The following is a 20,428-nucleotide window of genomic DNA, read 5'->3' on the forward strand; positions in this document are numbered from 1 at the left end:
ATCTCCCACAATCCTCATTATTTGACTAGTCTCTATAGAGACCAAGTTGAACCATTTAAAATTTGTTCGGAAGAAATGGCCATGTACTGGACGTTTACACTTTGCATCGTTGCTGTCTTGGTGTGCTCGGTTTGCATCGAAACAGCGAGTGCAAAATCCATTGGTTATCCAGTCACAAGGCACGACCAACCCATTCATTGTAGGGACTCACGTTGCCTGCCGCCGCCATCTCGTCGTTATCGCAGAGGTTGTGAGCCGGAGGAGAGGTGCCGAGGTGGTCGTAAATTAAAATAAATCTTCACAACCACAAGAGATTAATGAAACTTCAAGCCATTACCAAAAGTCCACCCTTTTCAGATGAAGATGGTGCCCATTCTTTTATATATATTCTATATATATATATATATAGATATACACATTTTTTTTATCTAAACTCATTGTGAGATTAGTATGATGTAACCGTAAAAATCCCCTTATTCATAACTAATTAATTGATAATTGTTTCTAAATACAATCAAGTTCAACTTTCTTTTTTAATTATCCGCATCAATGACTGTTACACGAATCTACCAAGTATTGAATTCAATACAATACGTGTAGTGAAAAGCTATTGAGTTTCGTTCTTTCCGAACTGGCGATATATTTGGAAGAGCAATGACTCTAGACTAAGAACTAGTTGATTCTTATTAACCAAGTTTATATGTCAACTCGATCTCGTATTCAAGTAACTAGGTCGCCAGAAGAGATATAACTCTACAGAAGAACTAGGTTGTTGTTGGTAACCAAGTAATGATATCTGCCCATGAATCTCGACCAGGCGTATTGTTGCATGGGGTGACGATGCATGCTTCATCATCGAACTCATATACAATGACTATGAGGGGGAAAACAGGCATGTACCTTGTCTTAAATTAGAATAAGTCTTCCGAAACACAAGAGATAATGATCTTCAAGACTTTACCATTATGTACATATTTACTATATAGTTCTTCATCTAACTTATTTTGTAAATGTGATTTGATTATAATGCACAATCTTTTTTCTTCATTCATCAAATGACGATAATTCTTTGAAAACTAATTCTTTGTTGACCAAGCGATAGCAATTTTGTAAACAAATTCGGTAAACACATCCCTCTTATTTGTAAAAAAAATGATCATGGACACATTCTCATATAAAAAATAAAAGGGACGGATTGATCTTTTGTAACAGGTTTGTGAAACCTAGAAATATACGCTAACATAGCTACCATCAGAACTTGTCTATTACAATAATGGGCTAACTAGTCTATACATGAGCACATAAATTGGTTGCAAACATTTCAAAATAGAAAATCTTAACATTGCCTTTTTAACATGTAACTTTGCTACATCAGTGGAGACAAACCTCTCTATATGAAACTATCAGATTGTAAATATGTGGTCATCTGCTACGATCTTGGAAAACACGCAAACCAGTGTCCTCGTTAGTTTGTCGCCATTTAAGGTTTTAACAGTGCTGAAATGATCAACTGGATATCGGCCAACAATATATCTGCTACATGCAACTTAAGATTAACCAGTTTAGCTGCTTATCCAAACAACTTTATGACACTAGTAGAACTTTAAGGAAAAAAAAACGCACAAACTTGTAAGATTTAGTTCAATGTTCTTGTTTTAGAACAATTACACTTCTAAGCTGAAGGTCAAAATCTAACCCGTTCCCGCGCTTGAGATTTTCAAATTTTACAGATAACTATTGATTGAGCTCACTACTTCTAAACAGTGCAACAAATATACCCATACATACCACATTGTCTTAACGAGGATCCATGGCATTTCTAAAACATGTTACCAATTTTCGTGTTCCTTGTTTCATCCACCTGATGAGGTGTGTATATCTCTTTTCAGAAATGGAAGGACTGTGGCGACGAAGGAAGCATTGAACACAGTGGATTTTCCTAACCCTTAATTATGCTTCACTAATAATACCTTAAATATTTTGTATGATCAAGCTACGAAGTAATGAAATTCTGTGGTAGAAGATAAACATCATAAGATATGTTCTGGTGTACTATGACCTTAAGTTTGCACCTGCAAAGATATGGACAGTTGGAAATTAATGTGGTGACATGGGAACGTTGTTTCTTTAATATCTTCTTACTATCCCTTAATTTCACTTTGGTTGCCCGTTTGTTCATTTTTGTTTTAAATTTCTTTAAAAAAAATTAAAAAAGAAAGCATTTCGACAACTGTATATTTTTTACAAAACCAAGACCTCGGTTCAAAGTCCAAACAAATTTCTTGTTTCACCCTTCAATCCAGAGCTATCGTGTTGTTGAAAACCATATATAGAAATTTTGAATTATAAAACAAGATGTCACAATGACATTATACCGACAATGAATAAACAAAATTGCAACAAATATTGCCTAAAATTGCCAATTGCCATCACAATAAATAGGGAATTTCCCAAATCCATGACATCATCACCTCTTCTAAATCCCATCCGATCTCCCACAATCCTCATTATTTGACTAGTCTCTATAGAGACCAAGTTGAACCATTTAAAATTTGTTTTGAAGAAATGGCCATGTCCAAGACGTTTACACTTTGCATTCTTGCTGTCTTGGTGAGCTCAGTTTGCATCGAAATTGCGAGTGCAAAATCCATTGGTTATCCAGTCATGAGGCACGACTAGCCCATTCATTGTAGGGACTCACGTTGCCTGCCGCCGCCATCTCTTCGTTATCGCAGAGGTTGTGAGCTTAAGGAAAGGTGCCGAGGTGGTCGTAAATTAAAATAAATCTTCACAACCACAATAGATTGATGAAATTTCAAGCCATTACCAAAAGTCTACCCTTTTCAGCTAAAGATGGTGCGTATTCTTTTATATATATACTATATATATATATATATATTTTGTTCTTTATCTAAACTTATTGTGAGATTAGTATGATGTAACCGTGAAAATCCCCTTATTCATAACTAATTAATTGATAATTGTTTCTAAATACAATCAAGTTCAACTTTCTTTTTTAATTATCCGCATCAATGACTGTTACACAAATCTGGCAAGTATTGAATTCAATACAACACGTGTAGCGAAAAGCTATTGAGTTTTGTTGTTTCCGAACCGGCGATATATTTGGAAGAGCAATGACTCTAGACTAAGAACTAGTTGATTCTTATTAACCAAGTTTATATGTCAACTCGATCTCGTATTCAGGTAACTAGGTCGCCAGAAGAGATATAACTCTAGACAAGAACTAGGTTATTGTTGGTAACCAACTAATGATATATGCCCATGAAGCTCGACCAGGCATCGTTGCATGGAGTGATGATGCATGCTTCATCATCGAACTCATATACAATGTCTGTGAGGGGGAGAACAGGCGCGTACCTTGTCTAAAATTAGAATAAATCTTCCGAAACACAAGAGATAATGATCTTCAAGACTTTACCATTATGTACATACTTACTATATAGTTCTTCATCTAACTATTTTGTAAATGTAATGTGATTATAACGCACAATCTTTTTGCTTCATTCGTCAAATGACGATAGTTCTTTGAAAACTAATTCTTTGTTGACCAAGCGGTTAGCGATTTGTAAACAAATTCGGTAAACACATCACTCTTATTCGTAAAAAAAATGATCAGGAACACATACTCGTTCCAAAAATTCTAGGGACGGATTGATCTTTTGTAACTGGTAGATATGTGAAAGCTACAAATATACGCTAACATAGCTACCATTAGAACTTGTCTATTACAATAACGGGCTAACTAGTCTATACATGAGCACAGAAATTCTTTGCAAACATTTCAAAATAGAAAATCTTAAAATTGCCTTTTTAACATGTAACTTTGCTACATCAGTGGAGACAAACCTCTTTATCTGAAACTATTAGATTGTAAATATGTGGTCATCTGCTAAGATCTTGGAAAACACACAAATCAGTGTCCTCGTTAGTTTGTCGCCATTTAAGGTTTTAACAATGCTGAAATGATCAGCTGGATATCGGCCAACAATATATTTGCTACAGGCAACTTAAGCTTAATCGGTTTAGCTGCTTATCCAAACAACTTTATGACACTCATAGAACTTTACGGAAAAAAAAAACACACAAACTTGTAAGGTTTAGTTCAATGTTCCTTTTTTAGAACAATTACACTTCTGAGCCGAAGGTCAAAATTTAACTCGTTCCCGCGCTTGAGATTTTCAAATTGTAGAGGTAACTGTTGATTGAGCTCACTACTTCTATACAGTACAACAAATATACCCATACATACCACATTGTCTTAAAGAGGATCCATGGCATTTCTTAAACATGTTACCAATTTTCGTGTTTCTTGTTTCATCCTCCTGATGATGTGTGTATGTCTCTTTTCAGAAATGGAAGGAATGTGGAAACGGAGAAAGCATTGAACAAAATAGATTTTCCTAACCTTCAATTATGCTTCACTAATACTGCCTTAAATATTTTGTATGATCAAGCTACGAAGTAATGAAATTCTGTGGTAGAAGATAAACATCATAAGATATACTCTGGTGTACTATGACTTTAAGTTTGCAGCTGCAAAGATCTGGACAGTTGGTAATTAATGTAGTGCATGGGAACGTTGTTTCTTTAATATCTTCTTACTATCCCTAAATTTCACTTTGGTTGCCCGTTTGTTCATTTTTGTTTTAAATTTCTTGAAAAAAATTAAAAAGAAAGCATTTCGACAACTCTATATTTTTTACAAAACCAAGACCTCGGTTCAAAGTCCAAACACATTTCTAGCTTAACCCTTCAATCCAGAGCTATCATGTTGTTGAAAACCATATATAGAAATTTTGAGTTATAAAACAAGATGTCACAATGACATTATACCAACAATGAATAAACAAAATTGCAACAAATATTGCCTAAAATTGCCAAATGCCATCACAATAAATAGGGAATTTCTCAAATCCCTGACATCATCACCTCTTCTAAATCCCATCCGATCTCCCACAATCCTCATTATTTGACTAGCCTCTATAGAGACCAAGTTGAACCATTTAAAATTTGTTCTGAAAATATGGCCATGTCCAAGATGTTTACACTTTGCATCATTGCTGTCTTGGTGTGCTCGGTTTGCATCGAAACAGCGAGTGCAAAATTCATTGGTTATTCAGTCATGAGGCACGACCAGCCCATTCATTGTAAGGACTAACGTTGCCTGCCGCCGCCATCTCGTCGTTATCGCAGAGGTGCCGAAGTGGTCGTAAATTAAAATAAATCTTCGCAACCACAAGTGATTGATGAAACTTCAAGCCATTACCCAAAGTCTACCCTTTTCAGTTGAAGATGATGCCCATTATTTTATATATATACTATATATATTGTTCTTTATCTAAACTCATTGTGAGATTAGTATGATGTAACCGCAAAAATCCCCTTATTCATAACTAATTAATTGATAATTGTTTCTAAATATAATCAAGTTCAACTTTCTTTTTAATTATCCGCATCAATGACTGTTACATGAATCTGGCAAGTATTGAATTCAATACAACACGTGTAGCGAAAAGCTATTAAGTTTCGTTGTTTCTGAACTGGCGATATATTTGGAATAGCAATGACTCTAGACTAAGAACTAGTTGATTGTTATTAACCAAGTTTATATGTCAACTCGATCTCGTATTCAGGTAACTAGGTCGCCAGAAGAGATATAACTCTAGATAAGCACTAGGTTATTGTTGGTAACCAAGTAATGATATCTGCCCATGGATCTCGACCAAGCGTATCATTGCATGGGGTGACGATGCATGCTTCATCATCGAACTCATATACAATGATTGTGAGGGGGAGAACAGGCGCGTAGCTTGTCTTATATTAGAATAAGTCTTCCGAAACACAAGAGATAATGATCTTCACGACATTACCATTATGTAAATATTTACTATATAGTTCTTCATCTAACTATTTTGTAAATGTGATGTGATTATAACGCACAATCTTTTTTCTTCATTCATCAAATGACAATGGTTCTTTGAAAACTAATTCTTTGTTGACCAAGCGATTAGCGATTTTGTAAACAAATGCGGTAGACACATCACTCTAATTCATAAAAGAATGATCATGAACACATACTCGTATCAGAAATTCAAGGTACGGATTGATCTTTTGTAACAGGTAGATATGTGAAAGCTTCAAATATACGCTAACATAGCTACCGTCAGAACTTGTCTATTACAATAATGGGCTAACTAGTCTATACATGAGCACATAAATTGGTTGCAAACATTTCAAAATAGAAAATCTTAGCATTGCCTTTTTAACATGTAACTTTGCTACATCAGTGGAGACAAACCTCTCCATCTAAAACTATCAAAATGTAAATATGTGGTCATCTGCTACGATCTTGGAAAACCCGCAAATCAGTGTCCTCGTTAGTTTGTTGGCATTTAAGGTTTTAACAATGTTAAAATGATCAACTGGATATCGGCCAACAATATATCTGCTACAGGCAGCTTAAGCTTAACCAGTTTAGCTTCTTATCCAAACAACTTTATGACACTAGTAGAACTTTAAGATAAAAAAAAACACACAAACTTCTAAGGTTTAGTTCAATGTTCTTGTTTTAGAACAATTACACTTCTAAGCTGAATGTCAAAATTTAATTGGTTCCCGCGCTTGAGATTTTCAAATTTTATGGGTAACTGTTGATTGAGCTCACTACTTCTAAACAGTGCAACAAATATACCCAAACATGCCACAATTTCTGAATGAAGATCCATGACATTTCTTAAAACATGTTGCTATTAAAGATCTCCTTGTGTAACTCTTTCACAAATTAAGTGATAGTCGATCTCGATGGGTTTGGACTTGGCATGAAACACAGGATTGGTTGATAGAGTTATGGCTGAGATGTTATCACAGTGATTCATTGGTGCTTGATAAAGGGGAATGTGTAAATCACAAAATAACTATCTTATCCAGGCTATTTAAGCAGTTGTGATAGCAAGAGCTCAATACTCAACTTCTATGGATGAGCTCGATACTCAGCTTCTGTGACAATTCTTCGATACACAGTGTGCTTGATACTCAGCTTTTGTCTTATCACCGAAATTAAAAACAGGTTCGTCGTAGTTGGATGCGACACATGTGCTTTTTTTATCGGTCACCGTGTGAACAAAAGTACACAACCGGGTGCATGTCCATATGTGACAATCTTGACAACGCTATCGATCAGTTAGACACTTCCTCTGGCGTTGGATGTAGCCAAACTAAAATCCCTAGTGGGCTGAAAAATCAGACTCTAAATTTGAGAACCTTTAACAATCATACGGATGTGTGGGACTTCAACCCATGCAGCTACGCCTTGCTTGTGCAAGAAGGTGAGTTCAACTTCAACAGTACAAGTTTTCAAGAACTAAACGACACAACCCGACTTTCGGCGATTCTTGATTGGGAAATTGGGGATGAGTAATGTGATATAGCAGCTAATAACGAGAGCACTTTTGCATGCAAGGCAAATACTCCTGCCATGATCGGTCTTCAGGTTACACATGATGGTGCCTGCCAGGTTTCGTAGGGAACCCATACCTCCTAGGTGGTTGCGAAGGTGAATAAATCTAGACACCATTTGATTATTATCGTGTGCACTTTTGCATGCAAGGCGAATAAATCTAGACACCATTTGACCATTTGATTATTATGATGAACAATTTTGTGTTTATCAAAACATAGTAGGGTAAATCTTCAAAATGGTCCCTGAGATTTGCATAACTCATCACTTTGGTCCCTGAGATTCCAAATCAATAAAAGTGGTCCCTGAGATTGTCCACCATCCATCATTTTGGTCCTTCTATTAAAAACTTCGTTAAGTGTCCCAGAGTTCTTGGCCGGAAGTTTTGGCAATTTTCAAAGCTTCGTAACTCAATCGTTTCTAAACCAAATTCGACCCATAATATATCAAAATGAAGATAGGATAGTGTAGAATAAGATTATACCTCTTTCGAAGCCCAATGGTTGCCGGTGATTGCCAGAAAATAGCCTCAAAGTTGACTAGTCCGAATGAAAACTTGAAAACTCGCCAAAAACTGGGTAAACTTTAAACGTTCATAACGTCTTCAATACTCAATGCAATTAAGTGATTCAAAAACAAAAATCATACTTCTCGATGAGAAAAAGAGAATGGTACCTTTTTTTATGGCTAAAGCGCCGTGTTTTGGCCGGAAAAAGGCTCAAAAGTGGCGAACTCAGCCACTTTTGAGCCTTTTTTTGGCCAAACCACAGCGATTTAGCTGTAAAAAAAAGTACCACTCTCTTTGTCTCGTCGAGAAATATGATTTTAGTTTTTAAATCACTTGATTTCGTTGAGTATTGAAGAAGTTATGAACGTTTAAAGTTTACCCAGTTTCCGACGAGTTTTCAAGTTTTCACTCTGACCAGTCAACTTTAAGGCTATTTTCTGGCAATCTCTGGAAACCATTGGGCTTCGAAATAGGTATAATATTATTCTACACTTTTCTATCTTCATTTTGATATATTATGGGTCGAATTTGGTTAAGAAACGATTGAGTTCCGAAGCTTTGAAAATTGCCTAAACTTCCGGCCAAGAGCTCTGGGACACTTAACGGAGTTTTTAATGGAAGGACCAAAATGATGGATGGTGGACAATCTCATGGACCACTTTTATCGATTTGGAATCTCAGGGACCAAAATGATGAGTTATGCAAATCTCAGGGACCATTTTGGCGATTTACCCAACATAGTATACATGTGTGTTTGTAAATGTATGTATGTATGTATGTTTTGTCGGAAAATATTAGTATTTTGGTTTATTTGAATGTTTGGTTTTCTGGGCATAGCCCATTAGAATTAGGTTTTGTTAGAAATTAGGGTTAGGTTATTATAAATAGGATGCTTTGTTATTCATTAGAAATCAAGCTAGTCACAATGTAGTTTCTTAGGGTTTTGTAGCCGTTCCGGCATTCTCGTTAGTTTAATAATATTCCTATTATTTTGTTAATCTCGTTCGTTGCGCACTCTGATATTCAACTTGGTATCAGAGCAGGTTAAATCCTTCGGGAATTAATCTATTTTGGGGGGGTTGATATCGATCTGTTTGTTCAGTATCAAACTATCAATTTTGTTTTAGTTCGGGTTTTGTTGTTTGAAAACAAAGAAAAAAATTGAATCTGTTTGTTTGGGACTTGGGATGCACACCGCGCTAAACCCAGAACCCCAAACTCATTGCGCTGTTCGTTATCTATCAAAACCCAAACCTGCACCGAAGCTGCCATTGGCATCCACTCCACTCTGTCATTGAGCCGCAAACCCGCCATCACGCCCACCAAAATAACATCGCTACTTACTGCCTAACCAACCCTCTACCCTGTAGCCGCTTAATCATCGTACCAGACCATCACCATCTCGCTGTCGCCTGGAACCACCTGCCTGCTAAACCTGTAAACTCGTCCGCTGACCCGCATGCTCGTTCTCACTCTCACCCAAACCCGTGAACCCAATCTGCACCCTGCCGCTGCAACTAGAAACCCAGCACATCTGTTGTTCGTCTCCAACACCAGTCTCATCACCACTTCGTTCCCTAAACTGCTGCTGCGTCTAGACCCGCACCACCTCGCCACCCTGCACCCAGTCTAAAACACTTGATGACCCACACTTTAAGTTATTGCCTGCGCGCCGCGTCGGATCGGATCTGATGAACCTCCCGCCGCCTTGGACCCAACTCTGTCATGCTGCTAAACCTGCATCTGCTGTGCTTGTTTTGCAGGTATGAAGAAAACCAAATCTTTGGAAAGGGAAGTAAGAAAAAAAAAAGGAAAATTGAAGCAAAAGGAAGTGAAGAAAAGAAAAAAGAAAAAATTGTTGCTGTTTATTTTAGGCCCTCACGGGCAAGGTAAAAAAAAAACATGGTTAAGTTTGTGTTTGGGCCACACAAGTGATAGTATTTGTGTTTGTTTGTTCGTTCGTTGCTACAATTGGGATATGAAAATCTCGTTCGTTCAGTGACGGGTTATTTCCTTACTTTCAACCCTAGCCAGTTTGAATCAGATTTAGTTTGTCAGCAAGAATCAGGAATCAGTTAGCCAGTTCGCCAACCTGCCTGTCTATCTATCCGCGCTGCGAAGCCTATCTGTCTGTCTGTCCGCGCTGTGAAGCCTGCCTATCTATCTGTCCGCGCTGCGGAGCCTGCCTGCTTGCCTGTCTGTCCACGTTGCGGAGCCTGCCTGTCTGTCCGCTTAACGGAGCCAGTCCGCATCTGCTTGTTTGCAAACCCATGTCGTATACCGTCATGAGTTGGACAGGGGGTGTTGGAAAATATTAGTATTTTGGTTTATTTGAATGTTTGGTTTTCTGGGCTTAGCCCGTTAGAATTAGGTTTTGTTAGAGATTAGGGTTAGGTTATTATAAATAGGATGCTTTGTTATTCATTAGAAATCAAGCTAGTCACAATGTAGTTTCTTAGGGTTTTGTAGCCATTCCGGCATTCTCGTTAGTTTAATAATATTCATATTATTTTGTTAATCTCGTTCGTTGCGCACTCTGATATTCAACTTGGTATCAAAGCAGGTTAAATCCTTCGGGAATTAATCTATTTTGGGGGGGTTGATATCGATCTGTTTGTTCAGTATCAAACTATCAATTTTTTTTTAGTTCGGGTTTTGTTGTTTGAAAACGAAGAAAAAAATTGAATCTGTTTGTTTAGGACTTGGGACACACACCGCGCTGAACCCAGAACCCCAAACTCATTGCGCCTTTCGTTATCTACCAGAACCCAAACCTGCACCGAAGCTGCCGTTGGCATCCACTCCACTCCGTCATCGAGCCAGAAACTCGCCATCACACCCACCAGAATAACATCGCTACTTACTGCCTGACCAACCCTCTACCCTGTAGCCGCTTGATCATCATACCGAACCATCACCATCTCGCTGCCGCCTGGAACCACCTGCATGCTGAACCTGTAAACTCGTCCGCTGACCCGTATACTCGTTCTCACTCTCACCCAGACCCGTGAACCCAATCTGCACCTTGCCACTGCAACTAGAAACCCAGCATACTGCCGTTCGTCTCCAATACCAACCGTATCACCACTTCGTTCCTTGAACTACTGCTGCGTCTAGACCCGCACCACCTCGCCACCCTGCACCCAGTCTGAAACACCCGATGACCCGCACTTGAAGTTGCTGCCTGAGCGCCGCGTCGGATCGGATCTGATGAACCTCCCGCCGCCTTCGACCCAACTCTGTCATGCTGCTAAACCTGCATTTGCTGTGCTTGTTTTGCAGGTATGAAGAAGACCAGATCTTTGGAAAGGGAAGTAAGAAAAAAAAAAGGAAAAAGAAAGAAAGGAAAATAGAAGCAAAAGGAAGTGAAGAAAAGAAAAAAGAAAAAATTGTTGCTGTTTGTTTTAGGTCCTCACGGGCAAGGTAAAAAAAAAAAAAAACATGGTTAAGTTTGTGTTTGGGCCACACAAGTGATAGTATTTGTGTTTGTTCGTTCGTTCGTTGCTACAATTAGGATATGAAAATCTCGTTCGTTTAATGACGGGTTATTTCCATACTCTCAACACTAGCCAGTTTGAATTAGATTTAGTTTGCCAGCAAGAATCAAGAATCAGTTAGCCAGTTCGCCAACCTGCATGTCTGTCTGTCCGCGCTACGAAGCCTGTCTGTCTGTTTGTCCGCGCTGCAAGGCCTGCCTGCTTGTCTATCCACGTTGCAGAGCCTGCCTGTCTGTCCGCCTAACGGAGCCAGTCCGCATCTGCTTGTTTACAAACACGTGTCGTATACCGTCATGAGTTTGACAGGGGGTGTTGGAAAATATTAGTATTTTGGTTTATTTGAATGTTTGGTTTTCTGGGCTTAGCCCGTTAGAATTAGGTTTTGTTAGAGATTAGGGTTAGGTTATTATAAATAGGATGCTTTGTTATTCATTAGAAATCAAGCTAGTCACAATGTAGTTTCTTAGGGTTTTGTAGCCGTTCCGGCATTCTCGTTAGTTTAATAATATTCATATTATTTTGTTAATCTCGTTCATTGCGCACTCTGATATTCAACTGCCTACTTATTTGATTATGGTTAAATCACATTATTGGTAGCCTATTGTGAGGCTTAGCTCCTCACCCCTTTAGTGTAGATAATATCGTTTGTTCAAAAAAAAAAAAAAACAAATAAATTTTCAATTTGCTCGACTTTCTTGGTATATATGATTGTATTGTTAGGCTCATTGGAGTTGCGTTGAGGGATTCAGCATACATTGGATCCCTTTATATCTTATCATCTGTTGCGAAGTACTAGCAGAAAAAAACAGCAGTAGTAAGCAAATAATTGCCACTTTGGTTGGGGTGCGAATTGCTGTTAGCTAGAGACAAGAAAATTGGGTGATGACTACATTAGTAAAGCATGCACTATGCAGTAATAAGCTAAAGAACATTTCCTTCATTTTGTATATATTGATATAATGTGAGAATAATTATACCAATTAGCCACAAATGCTGTGGTTTTGTATATATTGATATATAGTACATGAACTGTGGCCTTTGGCATTTTTTAGCAGTGAGTTGTTGACAGAATGGCTCAAATTTGAGATTTTACCTTATATTGGATTTTAATTCATTCTTTTTCTTTTCAGATATTGATGTGCAAAGCTTCCAACTCCTGCAGTATTGGAACCTGCATAAATTCAGTGGGAAATTATTCTTGTGAATGTCCGAAAGGGTACAAAAATGACAGCCAAAAGAATCCCACAACTACACATTTAAAGACAGCCAAAAGAATTCTTCGATACCTTAAAGGTACTATTAACTTTGGCTTGTTCTATTCAAGTTCTGATAACTACAAACTTGTTGGGTATAGCGATAGTGATTGGGTAGGAGATTTCAATGATAGAAAAAGCATTACTGGATTTGTGTTCTTCATGGAAGACACTTCATTCACATGGATGTCGAAGAAGCAACTGATTGTCACTCTTTTTACCTGCGAAGCTGAATACGTAGCTACTACCTTATGTGTCTGTCATGCAATTTGGCTGAGAAACTTGTTGAAAGAATTAAGCATGCCACAAGAAGAGCCAACAAAGATCTATGTCGACAACTAGTCTGCAATAGCTCTAGCAAAGAATCCAGTATTCCATGACAGGAGCAAACACATAGATACCCGTTATCATTACATAAGAGAGTGTATTGCAAGAAAGGATGTGCAAGTGGAATACGTGAAGTCTCAAGACCAAGTTGCCGACATATTCACCAAGCCACTCAAACAAGAAGACTTTGTTAGATTGAGGAAATCAATCGGCGTCACAAGACAAGATTAAGGGGGGATGTTGAAATGTAATCTTGTCTTGGCCCAAGACAATTGATCCGGCCCATACACAAAGGAAGATCCATGCACATGCTAGAGAATTCTAGTAAAGTTCAAGTTGGTGGAAGAGTCTAGAAGAATGTTGAGGATTCCACCAACATACAAGATTAATGTAGATAATTCTAGCTTATGAAGGTGATAGGAGCATATTTATGCGACTTAGTTGGCTTGTTCTTGTGCATTTATGTCGTGTTTCCTTAGTTATTTTAATGTTTAAAGTCATTTTCGTGTGTTTTCAGACTCTAAGTACAAAGTATGCAAGAAGATGCATTTTGGAGGCCTTCGGAGCATGTTTCAGGCTTGGAATGGATAGCAAATGCATGGGCCAAGTGGATGGACGAATTTGAGAACTAAAGAGGCCAAGAATATGAAGAATTATGGTCCAAAAGATGAAGAAAACAGCCCAAAAATCTGTCACCCCAACTTGCATTCCTTGCCATGCAAACCACATAGAATTCCCTTTGGATTCCATGCCATGCTTGATCACTCTTGTCCCCTACATAATTTCTAATTTCATGCTTCAATTCATTTAATTATTACACTCAATTGCTTGATACCTCTTGTTCCCTTCACTCATTAGATTTTAGACAACATTTACATCCATTACATGCACCAATTGATGCTCCATCATTCACATTTGGAATCCCATGCCTTGTGTACCACATGTTGCTGCACCTTTGACCCATTTATTGACACATTTTCACCTCCCTTTCCATCTCTATGCAATGTACACAATCATTCATGCCCCCTAGCTACAAGACCACTCCATTTTACCCTTCACACTTTGCATCATCACTTCATTTTCACCCTTGGACCATTGCACACCACACACACAAATTGCCATGCATTTCATCCTTAACCTAACCTGATTTTCTAAGGTTTTTGGGGCCTATAAATACATGTTTACACCCCTTGGCAAAAGATAATCCCCCATATTCATCATTTTATCAGAGAAATTCGTCCATACACACCCTAGGAAGCAAAACACCCCAAAAACACCATTCTAGTGCCTAGAAAACATAACAGCCACTCCACCTTCTTCCACCTTCTTTGCCTAGTTCTCCACCACCTTCCAACCATCAAACACTCTTCCACACTCACCCTAAACCCCTCCATATCATTCCCCATCCATTCTACACCATAAATCCACCCAAAAATCTGTCCACAAGCTTCATGCCGCAACAAAAAGGAAGGGAGATCCATTGATGCACTTGCTTTCCAAGTTGGAGCATTTTAGGTGTTTTCTTTCCTTTGATTTTAATGTCTAATTTTATGTATCTTTGTATTGCAAGAATGAGGAACTAAACCCCCTTAGTTGGGGGGTGATTCGAAACCATGTACATGCTTGCAATATGATTTGATTACATTCAGTTGTTATTTCATAAGTTGCGGATTCAATTCGTTCATCTACTTGATTGATAACTTATTTGTGTATGTTGATTGAGAGTGCACGCTTAGTTTTCATGCATGAATATAATGCTAGATTATGAGGGAGTTTCACCTAATAGTTACAATCTTATAATCACAAGTAGTGAAGGTCGCTTGAAAACGATCGCGTTGAATGAATTCTTGGCACTAGTTTCATGCTCATCATAGTAACGAATGCCTCGTCAACACTTATAGTTCTCATTGTGCTTCATGATTCTTGATTGTATCTTTATTGTGCTCATCACGTAAGGAACCTTTGAGGAATGCTTTGAATTGTTGTATGCGCTTTTCCATCCAATCCATTAACTTAAGGAGAACTTGAAGGTTAATTTAAGCGTATCTAATTAACTTGGGGTGTTGAGTTTCATAATTTATTGAAAGAACAACTGAAAATCATTTTGTTTGCAAGTGTGTCATGTGTGGAGAAGAACCTCCTAACTAGCCTTTTATCCATCCTTTTCATCCAAAAACGTTTTACAATCTGTTTTGTTTTAAAGTTTCTGTTTTGTTTTCAATTTTCGTCCAAAACAAATCCCCCTTTATTTTGAAGTCTTAGATTAGTTAGAAAGTGTTTTGATTTGTGTTTCTAAGTGTTTTGATTCAAGTTTTCATCCAACTTCGTCCAAGTTCTTGTTAGGTTCTCAAAACTGCCCAGAAAGTGGTTTTTAGGCAGTTTTGAGTCATTAGGTTGCTGTTTTGAGTTTTATGTTTATTTAAGTATTTTAAAGTATAGTTTTGCATTCTTTGAGTCTAGTTTAGTGTTTTAAATTTTGTTTTTATGTTTTTAAGTCAGTTTTCAAGTGTTTAGCAATCCCTCCTAATCCCCGGCCTAGAACGATCCCTACTTACATACTTTACTACATTTGATAAAAAGAGGGTTTAATTTTGTGTGTTAACTTATTTTACGCATCAGAAGGTAGTGGAATTATCTAGATATCTCTAGCATGATGCTTCCATGCTTCTCCAAGGTTCCATCCATACCTATAAAAGGAGAAGGCATCCACACCATTTGAAATAACCAAGAGAGTAAGTAGTGAGAAGTGAGAAGAAGCAACAAAGCTTCTAAAAGTGTTTGAGTGTTTCCTCTTGTACTAGTTTGTGAGTGAATAAAAATTTTGTGTAAAAACTTTGAGTGTTCTTTCTTTCTCTTGCCTATCAATTCCGCTGCGTTACATTCTTCTTTGTGAGATAAATATCTCCAAAGTAGTGAAGTCTTTTTAAGCCCCAACACTAGGTTGCTATTTGGAGACACCAGTGCCTTTACTAGTTTACGAGTTCATCGCCAGAGGAACTCTTCATTATCATATTCATAACGTAAAGAGCAAAGAACCGTCACTTTCGTGGGAGTTGACGGTTGAAGATCGCAGCTGAAACTACCGAAGCACTAACGTATTTGCACTCCTCAACTTCCATGCCAATCATACACCGAGATGTGAAAACAATAAATATATTATTAGACGAAAGTTAAACAGCAAAAATGTTGGACTTCGGAGCTTCGTGATTGATTTATCTAGATCAAGCTCAAATCACAACTCTAGTGCAAGGGACGCTAGGGTACTTGGACCCTAAATACTTCCATTCGAACCAGCTAACAGAAAAGAGTGACGTCTACAGTTTCGGAGTTGTTCTTGTGGAGCTACTAACAAGAAAACTGGCACTATCATTTACCAGGCCTGAAGAAGAGAGAAACCTGGCAAACTTCTTCGTTTGTTCCGTGGAACAGGATCACTTGACTCAAATTCTCGATGACGACATAGTCACCGACAGAAATCTTGAGACACTGAAAAGAGTGGCTAATCTTGCAAGTAGATGCTTAAGGGTGAAAATGAGGGAAAAGCCTAGCATGAAAAAGGTAATAATGGAGCTAGAGGGGATACAAACTGCGGCGAAGCATCCACGAACTGTTGATTTCAGTCCAGAGGATAATGAATACTTGCTCGAGCCGCCTTCAATGGCTTATGCTAGAGGTGATAGTTGTTCTAGTAGTAGCATAACCATTGGTGCAACTAGTGTGTACGAATGCATGCAAATTGAAATGTTAATGCGACAGGGTGATGGTCGATAATCCATCGTTTCTCAATAGTGTACATCTTCGAATATAATTAACAGAAAGCTACTCAGGCACACAAGAAATGAAATACATTTCAAGCACAACATATTCAAAATCCCCGGCAGATTGACATTTCTCCGGTGGAATTCACAAACGAGTTCTAACACGAAAATGGTGTCTACAATATATGGAATTTCAAAGCTACAAGTCTCAGAAAAAGCAAGTAATTTGGACAACTCAATCTAATTTGTTTATTCTCGAAAGTCACAAGAATCACTGAGACCAAAATGCCCAACCTGTTCATTACAGCGAAAATCATGATCACGAACCTTGCAATAAAATTTGAAATAGAAATACAAGAGAAGCACAACCTAATCAAATTGCGTTCTTTAAAAGATAAACCTTGCTCAAGGAGACGAGAGAGTTAAACATAACCGTTGTCATATGTGAAGGTTGAAACAGGAGATCATCTTATCTGGGTAGGAGAGCAGAGCAAACCAGATGCATCTGATCCAACCACTGCAAGATCACAAACAGAACAGATCTTCCCTTCATGGTCCGGAACAAACCGAGAGCTGCAGTACGGGCATGACACATCCTTCTGTCCACGGTAAATAGGCACGTATGTTCCCCCTCAAACCACAAATGGGTTTCTGAAGTCATAGTTTAGCTGGGTTGCATCAGTCATGTTCTTTTCTGCAGCTTGCAGGATTTGTCTTGCTGTCTTTGCATGGTTTTCAACGCTGGGGTTGGTCTCCAAAAGTCGCCTGGCAAAGTTAGCTGCCGTGTTGAGATTACCAGCCTTATAGCAAACAGTCATGACATTTAGTAATGCTAGCCTCAAGTGAGGGATCTGAAGGTTACAGTGGGTGAAGTAAGCTGCTAGCTCCTGTTGGCGAACCGGATCGCCTTTAAGTTCCCTCCTCTTAATCTCCATCTTCAAACCCAGAACATACTCCTTTACAATGATTATTAATTCTTTTACTTCATCAACCTCTCTCCTTGAATCAACTACAATCAGAGGAATAGTATGCAGAATACCAAGGAAAAAACGTAAATTAAAATCTTCACAACCACAAGAGATTGATGAAACTTCAAGCCATTACCAAAAGTCCATTTTCAGCTGAAGAGGGTGCCTATTCTTTTATATATATACTATATATATTATTCTTTATCTAATCTCATTGTGATATTAGTATGTGTTGGGGCATAAAAAAACTTCACTACTTTGGAGATGTTTATCTCACAAAGAAGAATGTAATGCAGTGGAATTGATAGGCAAGAGAAAGAAAGATTACTCAAAGTATTACACAAGATTTTTATTCACTCACAAACTTAGTATAAGAGGAAACACTCAAACACTCTTAGAAGTTTTGTTGCTTCTTCTCACTTCTCACTTGGCACTTTCACTTCTCACTACTTGCTCTCTTGGTTGTTACAAATGGTGTGGATGCCTTCTCCTTTTATAGGCATGGATGGAACCTTGGAGAAGCATGGAAGCATCATGCTAGAGATATCTAGATAATTCCACTACCTTCCTAAGCTAGAATTGTCTACACTAATCTTGTATGTTGGTGGAATCCTCACCATTCTTCTAGACTCTTCCACCAACTTAAACTTTGCTAGAATTCTCTAGCATGTGCATGGATCTTTGTTTGTGCATGGGCTGGATCCATTATCTTTGGGTCAAGACAAGATTACAATTCAATATCCCCCCTTAATCTTGTCTTGTGACACCGATTGTGTTCCTCAATCTAACAAAGTCTTCTTGCCTGAGTGGTTTGGTGAATATGTCGGCGACTTGGTCTTGTGACTTCACCTATTCCACTTGCACATCCTTTCTTGTAATACATTCTCTTATGTAATGATAGCGAGTATCCATGTGTTTGCTCCTGTCATGAAATACTAGATTATTTGCTAGAGCTATTGCAGACTTGTTGTCGACATAGATCTCTATTGGCTCTTCTTGTGGCATGCTTAATTCTTTCAGCAAGTTTTTCAGCCAGATTGCGTGATAGACACATAAGGTAGCAACTACGTATTCAGCTTCGCAGGTAGAGAGAGTGATAATCAGTTGTTTCTTTGACATCCATGTGAATGCAATGTTTCCCATGAAGAACACAAATCCAGTAGTGCTTTTTCTATCATCTGAATCTTCTGCCCAATCACTGTCGCTATATTCAGCAAGTTTGTAGTTATCAGAACTTGAATAGAACCAGCTAAAGTTAACAGTACCGTAAAGATATCGAAGAATTTTTTTTGCGGTCTTCAAATGTGTAGTTGTGGGATTCTCCATGTAGCAACTGACTAATTCGACGGCATAAAGAATATCTGGTCTTGTGCAAGTCAAGTAGTGCAAGCTTCTAACTAGACTTTTGAAAAATGTTGGATCTACGCTTTCTCCTTTGTCATGCTTGGTTAGTTTGACTTCGCACTCCACTGGTATGCTTATGGGCTTACAGTCGTCCATTTTGAACTTTTTTAGTACCTCATTTGTGTAGCTTTCTTGGGAGATGAAAATTCCTTCTTCGTTTTGCTTGACTTCAATGCCTAGGTAGTATGCCATCAGCCCGATGTTGGTCATCTCGAATTCTTTGGTCATCACTTTCGTGAACTCTTCATACATGCTTGGATTACTTCCGGTGAAGATTAGATCATCCACATATAAGCACACAATTAGAATATCTCCATCTTTGACTTTGACGTAGAGAGCATGTTCATAAGGGCACTTGGTGAAGTTGTTTTCTTGGAAGTACTTGTTAATGAGACTATTCCATGCTCGTGGCACTTGTTTTAACCTATAGAGGGCTTTCTTCAGCTTCAGAACTTTGTCTTCATGCCCTTTGATTTCATAGCTTGGCGGTTGCTGAATGTAGACTTCTTCTTCAAGGATTCCATTTAGGAAAGTGGACTTCACACCCATTTGTTGAATCTTCATTTATTTTGAGCTGCCAAAGAAATTAGTAATCGTATAGTTTCCAACCGAGCAATGGGTGCAAATACCTCATCGTAGTCGATTCCAGCTCTTTGACTATAGCCTTTCGCCACTAGTCTCTCCTTGTATCTTTCGACATCTTCGTTGGCATTTTTCTTTGTCTTGTACACCTATTTGACTCCGATGGCTTTGTGTTCTTTCGGAAGAATAGCGAGTTCCCATTTTTCTGGATTGATTTGATTTCTTCAGCCATTGCTATCCTCCACTTAGTATCTTGCACTGCTTTTTCAAAGTCGACTAGTTCACAATTAGCAAAGAGATAGAAAAGTGTATGATTATCGAGTCTTTCAGCTACCTCATAGAGATCTTATAAACTTCTTGTGCGTGGTACTTCTCTTTCATTTAGACTCCCACTTAATGATGCTGATGTTGGTGAATTACCATGATTGGTTGATATTGGTGAAGCAAGTGGAGTAGTGGATTCTTTGTTGAACCTCTCTTGTTTGCTTCATCATCCCTTGTTCATTCTCTTCTTCAAACTGAGGAAAGAAGTGAAGATCACCTGCATGAGAGCCAAAATCCCATTCTTTTTCTTCATCAAACGTCACGTCTCGACTAATCACCGTTTTCCCATTGTTTGGATTATACAACTTATAGCCTTTTGAAATTAAG

At 38.2% G+C, this 20,428-nt stretch overlaps 1 pseudogene; it reads left to right on the plus strand.

Moving 5' to 3' along the window:
* The first annotated feature begins 5,047 nt into the window (after positions 1-5,047).
* LOC126622896 (wall-associated receptor kinase 2-like) lies at positions 5,048-16,836 on the plus strand (annotated as a pseudogene).
* The last annotated feature ends 3,592 nt before the right edge of the window (positions 16,837-20,428 follow it).

This window comes from Malus sylvestris, chromosome 5 (genome assembly GCF_916048215.2).
Source record: "Malus sylvestris chromosome 5, drMalSylv7.2, whole genome shotgun sequence".
Lineage (NCBI taxonomy): Eukaryota > Viridiplantae > Streptophyta > Magnoliopsida > Rosales > Rosaceae > Malus > Malus sylvestris.